Source organism: Mus caroli, unplaced genomic scaffold, assembly GCF_978045245.1.
Source record: "Mus caroli unplaced genomic scaffold, Mus_caroli_1 scaffold_12, whole genome shotgun sequence".
Taxonomy (NCBI): Eukaryota; Metazoa; Chordata; class Mammalia; order Rodentia; family Muridae; genus Mus; species Mus caroli.
The window spans coordinates 57535608-57543897 of NW_028227267.1; the positions used below are offsets into that span (position 1 = coordinate 57535608).

The 8290-nt window shown below is 46.6% G+C and overlaps 1 protein-coding gene and 1 pseudogene across 1 annotated transcript in view; one reads left to right on the forward strand and one right to left on the reverse strand.

Moving 5' to 3' along the window:
• The window catches only part of Kpna3 (karyopherin subunit alpha 3), a 91206-nt gene extending 89321 nt beyond the window's left edge, over positions 1–1885 (reverse strand). The window contains exon 1 of the mRNA XM_029469010.2: positions 1766–1885. The gene's annotated coding sequence lies outside the window, so the exon portion shown is untranslated. The remainder of the gene's footprint in view (positions 1–1765) is intronic.
• Positions 1886–6211: 4326 nt separating this feature from the next.
• LOC147001897 (large ribosomal subunit protein eL29 pseudogene) lies at positions 6212–6670 on the forward strand (annotated as a pseudogene).
• Positions 6671–8290: the final 1620 nt, after the last annotated feature.

The following is an 8290-nucleotide window of genomic DNA, read 5'->3' on the forward strand; positions in this document are numbered from 1 at the left end:
CAGACCAACCTGCTTCCTCTGTCTGCATCTCATCCCCTAAAGCATCCCAAGTCTTCCCAAATAGCACCACCTGTCCTCAAAATATGAGCCTTTGTGGTGGACGCTTCATAACAAAAGCACTATGCCTTGCTTCTCTGAGAGACTAGGGGTTCCTACTGTTGGTGCCGGGGTTCCTAAACAGAGAGCCTTGTTGCATCCCATGGAAGAAGCACTGTCCACACTTGGAGACAGCTGAGGGCAGCTGGCAGCTGGTCAGCATCATGACACCTGCTCCTTTCCTTGCCCTCACAGATGGACAGTGGCAGCAGATGATGTCTGTCACCTCTGAACAGAGGTCACTTGGATAATGACACTTCTCTGTCCTTTTTTCCATTGCCCCCAGCGATAGACTTCGAATGATAATAGAGGTGCTAAATAGAAGGGACAAAATGCCTGTGCTTCCCAAGCCCTACACTAGACCAGGCATCAACTTTTCATTTTGTTAAATTACTGAATCCTCCAAGTGGTTTGCCAGTATACTCGAATATAGAAATACTGCTATTGAGGAATGACAGTGTTGGAAATACTAGACAAGTTTGAAGACTAATGTTTGAAAGCCATGATTTTCCACTAACCTTAACAGGGAGAAAAGTCAGGGTCTTGCCTGGATGAGGACAGAGCAGTCCAAACACAGAGATGCCACAAAAAGACTGGGCTCCCCCTGGGTGCTGCCACACTGCATAAATCCAGGAGGTGCCATCCTGCAGGACTCTAGAGTTACACAGTGCACAGCTTACCTGTCTGTGCACCTGGAATGAAGGGATATCCAGACAGGATGCTAGGAGAGTGACTTAGTTAGGGTTTCTATTTGCTGCCATGAAATATCATGACTAAAAAGCAAGTTGGGGAAGAAAGGATTTATTCAGCTCATCACTCAAGGAAGTTGAGACAGGAATTCAAACAGAGCAGGAACCTGGAGACAGGAGCTTATGCACAATCTATGGAGGAGTGCTGCTTACTAGTTTGTTCTCATGATTTGCTCAGACTGCTTTTTTATAGAACCCAGAACCACTAGCCCAGGGATAGCCCTACCCATAACGCACTGGGCCCTTCCCCATTGGCCACTAATTGAGAAAATTCCTTATAGTTGGATCTCATGGAGGCATTTCCTCAACTGAGGCTGCTTTCTCTTTGATGACTCTAGCTTATGTCAAGTTGACACAAAACCAGCCAGTATAGAGAGGGAAGAGAATGACACAGAAGCCCTGCATGCCTGTCTCCTGGCTTCATGCAGTGCCTTGGAGATACACAACAGATGCCTCTCTGGTGGAAACATTCTATTCTTCAGGGATACTTGGTGGGCAGGGGGGTGGGGGGTAAAGAGTTCAAAACAGAATCAGGAAGTCCCTGAAACTGAACAGATTCACTAGGCCTCTCCCTCCAAGAGTAAGCAACAAAGCCCTTGAGAATCACTCTCAGACAAGACAAGCTGCAGGGAAGACACCAGAGCTGCCTGGAAGAAGCAGAAATCAGACAAGCTGCCTAGAAGAGGCAACCAAGTCACTTGGAAGGGACACTTGTTAGTTTGTTGAGTTATACACAGGCTGTGCAGTGTGCGCCAGGTTCCCAGCTCGAGAGAGCTGTCAGCCTTGCCAGGGTGGGCTTTGGTGATACAGCCGTCTTTGAGTCATTTCTGTTTCTGTAAGTAACCCCTCACCTATACTTTTGTAATTAACCCCAACAAAACTCATTATTTCATCAAGATGGACTTTAGTGACACCCATACCTTGGTATGTCATGCTCCCTCTCTGGAGTGAGTAGACATATGTGTAGCATCTCCCCAGAAAAAGTGTTGTCCCATAACACCTGGTTATTGTCGAGAGACCTGGAGAGTCGATCGGCACTTCAACAAATCAGATTCCAAGACGAATCCCAGTTTTCTGCCTATGGTAGAAGAGACCTTCAATAAATAGCTACCAAGAGAAAAGCTGTGCTAAAAGATGACCAACCCTGAAGTTGGAAGATAGGGACCATTACGTGATTTATCATAGGAAAGCTTTCCTCTGGTTCCCAATGTGCGGTTGATGCCTTCCACATTCTGCTGTTTGTTTTTCTAACTTGGCATTATGCAAGATTTCAAATACGCACTAAATAGAAAATAATGTCACTGACCTCAACAGTTATCAACTGTGGAAACCCTGCTTCCTCCATCCTCTCCATCCTCCCTGAGCCTCACTGGACCATTTGGAGAAGGATACCAGAGTCCTCTTATTTCTTTCACACATTCTTTGGAATGGTATCTCTAAAACTGAGGACTCTGTTAGAAACATAGCCACAATATCATTATCATGCCTAAAACTTCCTTAATATTACAAAAACCCAATTAATGTAGAAAATTTACCCAGTAATTTTGAGCGTGTGCATGCATTCGTACGTGCATGTGTGTGTGTGTGTGTGTGTGTGTGTTTGTAGGCTGGAAGTCAAAGCAATGTCAGGTGTCTTCCTTACTTGCTCTCTACCTTGTTTTTGAGACAGGATCACTTGATAGCTCGAAGATTGGCTAGACTAGGTAACCACCAAGACCCCAGGCTGTATCCTCCTTCCCAGTCCTGGGCGTTCAATTTCACACTGCTGCAATCCACTTTGTATGTGGGTGCTGGGGTTAGAATTCAGGTCTGTATGTTTGTGAGGCACACTTTTTACTGAGCCATCTCCCTTGCCCTGTCTTTTCTTTTTCAGTTTGTTTATATTAATATCCACACATGAGCCGCACACCGCAGGTGGCTAATCATGTCCCCTGGGTCTCTTTTCATTACAAGCTTCCCTGCCTCCTTTTCTTTTTTTCTTTCTAATTTATTTGTTGGAGAAACTGGGTCATCTGTCCTGTTGAGTTTCCACACACTAGATTTTGCTGACTGCACCCCCATGGTGTCTGTCATTCAGCGTGTTTCCTTAAGCCCTGGATTGCCTGAAATGTTCAATTAGGTCTAGAACTTTGATCCACCAGGTTTGATTTCCCTGGTAATAGTTCCCAGGTGGTCTGCCCTTTGGATGTATTCCATCAGAAACACATATTTGTTTGTCTTGCCTTTGCGATATTGAGATTAGTCAAAGGGTTCAGGTCTTGCCAGCTTGGTCCACCCAGCATAGAGCCACCATGACCCTCCAGTGACTTTGCCTGCTATTGACATACATTTCTCAGATGCATTGCTGCTACGATGGTGGAATCTTGGCTCCTCGTCCCTCTCCCGTTCCTCCTTCATCTGCTAGCTGCACTGTTTCTAAAAGGAGACCTTTCCCTCAACAACAGTTTAGCTACCTCAAAATACCGCTCATATAGAAAAGACAAATGCTTGTTTCTTTTCCTTTTTAAGCTAGTCTTCAGAGAAATGAGCTGGTTCCCTAGCAACCCGTAAAGGTGACCTGTGAGAGGGTTTTTTTCCCCCTGATATAATTATAAACGCAGGGATTTTAAAATATTTGATTTATTTCAATCCATTGCAGATGCTCAAATTATTCCATCTTTGAGCAGTGGGAGTCTCTTTCCATTGGCTCCCAACTTAAGGCTTCTGGAGACGCTCCGTGCTGTGAAGCATCCTTGCTTCTCAGTAGGGCAAAAGTGTCCATTCCTGTTGCAGCACTGGGGCCACTGATGACCCAACGAAGCCATGTTTCTCTTGGGTGATGAATGGCACTGAGCATAAGCTGGTGATACGGTATCTACTGCTCCTGGGAAGGACTGGCCTCTCTAGTCTGCCCCTGCCCCTGCCCCTGCCCCTGCCCCTGCCCCCCTCCTGTCTCCTCTGCCTATCTTCTCTACTGAGGTTTCTCTGTGGAACTTACCCACTGTGGTGGTTTAACCATTGTTATCAACCCGACTGAAATGAATTAAAAAAAAAAAAAAAAACGAGGACACGAGCCAAGCAACAGCATTTGTGCTTAATTTCTCAGCTTAATGACACCAAGCAGGAGTGCAAGGTGACCAGCTACCTCAAGCTCCTCCCCCATGCCTTCTCCCCGCCCCCTGCCTCCCCCCCCCCCTAACCGGCAGTATTGCTTCTTCAGAGGCCTCAAACTGTTCACGAGAACACTACACTGTGCATGTCACCGGTTACCTGATGATCTTTGCTTTCGTTTGTCTCCAGTGGAGCAGAGGTTTTCATCAATCTTACTCAGAGACGTGTGATTAGTGCCTACCGCAGAGTAGAGCGTAGACTGTGTAGAGTGTCAGCAGCATGACTGTGGTGACCTAAACCCACTGGGTTTTTCAATTCCTTTGGCAAACAATCATATCCTACAAAATTCCCCTAAGTCAGAAAATGGGACTACATTTAAATACTGAACAGTTGAGAAGGGAGGAGGCTGGGAGAGGGCTCAGTCTGGCAAAGTGTTAGCCACGCCAGCACGAGGGTCTGAGTTTAAATGTCCAGCACCTAAGAAAGAGAGCCACATATGCCCACATACATCTGTAGCCCTGGATCTGAAAGGGGATGGGAGGATAGGGTCTCTGAGGCTTCCAGCCAGCCAGGCTAGCTGAACTAGTCAGCTCTAAATTCAGTGTGAAACCCTGTCTCGAAGCACACGGTAGAGAGTAATTGTTCACACTCGTGCCAGGCACTAGGTTAAGGAGACATGCCAGTTAAGGAGATTGAAGAAAGGTCCAGCGCTCACCACTCAGGGCAATGTCAGAACAGACTGCTGAGCACTGCCTCACAGGCTGGTCCACACACCAACTACTGGAAGGAAAGCCGTAAGTTTTTCTATTGTTATCTGTCAAACTCTCATCTCCATGTCAAGTTATTTTAAAACAAGCCATAAACAATATAACAAATACCCTGGACAATGTTTTTCTGATGATTTTCTGGCCGTGTAGCCAATCCTGTCTCAGGCTGAGGTGAACAGGATATAGCCCCGAGACAGCATCTCAGGTCTGCAGAGAATACTCCTGCCACGGCAGAAACTCCCACCCTTGGAAGTAGGAGACATGCCGGTCAGTCTTGGGAGCCACCTCTCCCATGTGTCCTACTTTGGAGCTGAAGACAGGTGACACAGAACAGGCTACATTAAAGTAAGGCTGTTTGAGCTGGGGCTGTGCCCCCAGGAGCCCCTGGCCCCTCATAGCCTGTCCTGTCCCTCCCCCACATTTTGTCCAGCTTCCCCTCTGGCAGTGGGCATCCTTCCTTCCTAAAGTCTTACACCTCAGATTCATGTTAGGTCCCAATTATCCCCAGCCTTTGATCACCCCAGCCTCTCCACAGCATAACCAAAGGGGCATAGCTTAAAGACCATGTAGAGCACTAACGAGTTAACTCCTGGATATGGGTGTATTCAAACAAATTGCTCTTGTAGTCCATTCCCTTCCCCTTCAGCATAAGGGCCACAAAACTACAGGGACCAAACTAAGGGGTGGGAGGTAGGAGACTCTGACCCTTGGCCCAGCATATAGACTCTTAATCAATAGTAAATTTGACAACATGCTTTGAACACTGTGAGTCTCTTTCCCACTGTTAACTATTTCTTTAAACACTTGAGCATCAAATACTCCAACAGCTACTGAACTATACAGCTTCTTTTATATTGGCTGGTTGGTTGGTTGGTTGGCTGGCTGGCTGGCTGGCTGGCTGGCTGGCTGGTTGGTAGGTTAGATGGTTGATTGATTAATTGGCTAGTTGACTAGTTGGTTGGCTGGCTGGTTAGTTAGTTGGTTGAGGCAGTGTCTCATGTAACCTGCGATTGTCTCAAACTCTCTAGACACAGCCAAGGATGACATTGAATTCCTGATCCTCTTCCATCCGTGTTGGGATGGCTAATGGTCATTCCCGTACTCAGCCGACTATAAGACTTCTTGCCAAGTGCTTTTGTCCTTTGAATTGTAGCTACCCAGTTCATGCAAGGTAGTTGGGAAGTATTTTGTCATGGTGAGGAAGAGCCTCTAGCTATTACAAAATGCCTCAACAGAAGGGACCTTTCTTACAGAGGTAGAAGAGATAGATAGAAAGTATAGGGTTTGTTAGGCTGGCACAATAAAGAAACACAGGACCTTTCTGAATCTGTTAACAGATGATATGAATGTAAACAGAAGGTTGACATTTCACGACATGTCTTTCTAACATTGTTTTGACATTATCAGTGTACATATGGCAGTTGGTTTTGATTGTCAACATGACTGGATTAAGACATGCCTAGGACTCTTTCTCTTTCAGTCCCAGGTGCTGCGGGTTACCATGCAGGCATGACCAAGTCCAAGAACCACACCACACACAACCAGTCCCGAAAATGGCACAGAAATGGCATTGAGAAATCTTGGTCACAAAGATAGGAATTTCTCAAGAGAGCTGACCCCAAGTTCCTGAGGAACATGTGCTTTGCCAAGAAGCACAAGAAAGGCCTGGAGAAGATGCAGGCCAACAATGCAAAGACAGTGAGTGTGCGCGCAGAGGCCATCAAGGCCCTGGTGAAGCCTCAGGCCATCAAACCCAAGGGCCCCAGCCACAGACTCAGCTGTCTGGCTTTCATTGTTCACCCCAAGCTTGGGAAGTGGATTCGAAGCTACATGACCAAGGGGTGTAGGCTCTGCCAACCAAAGCCCAAGGTTCAAACCAAGGCAGAGGCCAAAGCTCCAGCTAAGGCCTAGGCTTCAGCTCCAGCTTAGGCTCCCAAAGGTGCCCAGGCCCTTGTGAAGGCCCCATAGAAAAGGCACCTGCCAATGTGAAGACAGATGGGCTGCTGTGACACACCTACCCACACACTATTTGCAGATGACCAGTGTCCTAAGCTGTGTATACAAATAAACTTGAGGCAAGATCTGTTAAAAAAAAAGAGAGAGAGAAAGAAAGAAAGAAAGAAAGAAAGAAAGAAAGAAAGAAAGAAAGAAAGAGAAAGAAGAGGAAGAGGAAAGGAAAAGGAAAAGGAAAAGGAAAAGGAAAAGGAAAAGGAAAAGGAAAAGGAAAAGGAAAAAGGAAAAGAAAAGGAAAAGGAAAAGGAAAAAGAAAAAGAAGTGCCCTAGGAAGCCGGTCAGTGGTGGTACACACCTTTAATCCCCAGCACTAGGAGGCAGAAGCAGGCAGCTCTCTGAGTTCAAGGCCAACCTGGTCTACAAATCAAGTTTCAGAGCAGCCAAGTTACACATAGTAACCTGTAGAAAAACAAACAAACAAACAAAAACAAGAATGAATGCCCAGGAGACTAGTAACGCACACCTCTAAGAATGAGAAACAGAGAGGGCATCTCCTGGGATGGTCGGGTCTCAATGCCATGTAATCATGGGTTAAGCCCTTGAGGAATTCATAATGTCACACCATTATTAAGATGTGCTAGGAGATGGCACCTAGTTGAAGGAAGTAGGACACTGGGCTCATGTCCTTGGGACTCTGGTCTCACTCTGGCCCTTTCTCATATTCCCCTTTCTCTGCTTCCTGGACACCATCAAGTGACCTAGCTGTCTGTCACCACACCTTCTTCAGTGCGATGATCTGAAACCACAAGCCAACAGACCCTTCCTCAACTGCTTTCAGTCACATAACAAAAAGCTGACTAACATGCTATCCATTCGAAGCAAGAAAGAGCACACTTAGTGAAGACTCAGTGCCAACTGGTAGGTTACTTTTACTTTGCATGGCTGGAGTTAGAGGTGTGCTCTTGCAGAGACACGTCTGTTTCCTGTGGGGAGATGACAGTGGGGTGGTTGTGCTGGGGAGATTGTGCCGTGCTAAAGCTGATATTTAGGAGGTTGCACTCTGACTGCAAGCAACACCATTAGAGGAGGTGAGAATGTGCTTGTTGAGAAGGCCAGAGGAAGTTGCCTTCTGTTCTGGAAGGCAGCCATGGTATCCCCTGTAGTCTTGACTCAGCGCCCCCTGAATTAGGGTGAGGAGACCCGCAACGACTCCGAGCTCAGGTGGGATTGGGTAGAAAATCATGAATTCTCATGTCTTATCTCTGGTGTTTACCTCCAGCATTAGGGAGAAAAGATGAGAACAGAACCTGGCTTATTCTTAGGTGACCACATTCTCAAGTGACCCCCAAACTTGAGTTTGGGTTAACAAGGCCTGTTCTAGGAAGCAGCCTCCCACTAGCTGCCAGAGTTGTTCAGTCTAGAGTCATTTTACCCATATCAAAATGACACCCATCACTGACCTTCATAACAGAGTTCAAATGGAGAAAGAGAGATAAAGGTGACAGCTCAGATGTCTTGAGCATTTGAGCTGCCTCAGCTCCCTGGAGGCTGCTGCTTCCTCTAGTTCATCCTTCGTACTGGAGAGGGTGTCAGTGGTAAAGGGCACTAACTGCTCTTCCAAAGGTCCCGAGTTGA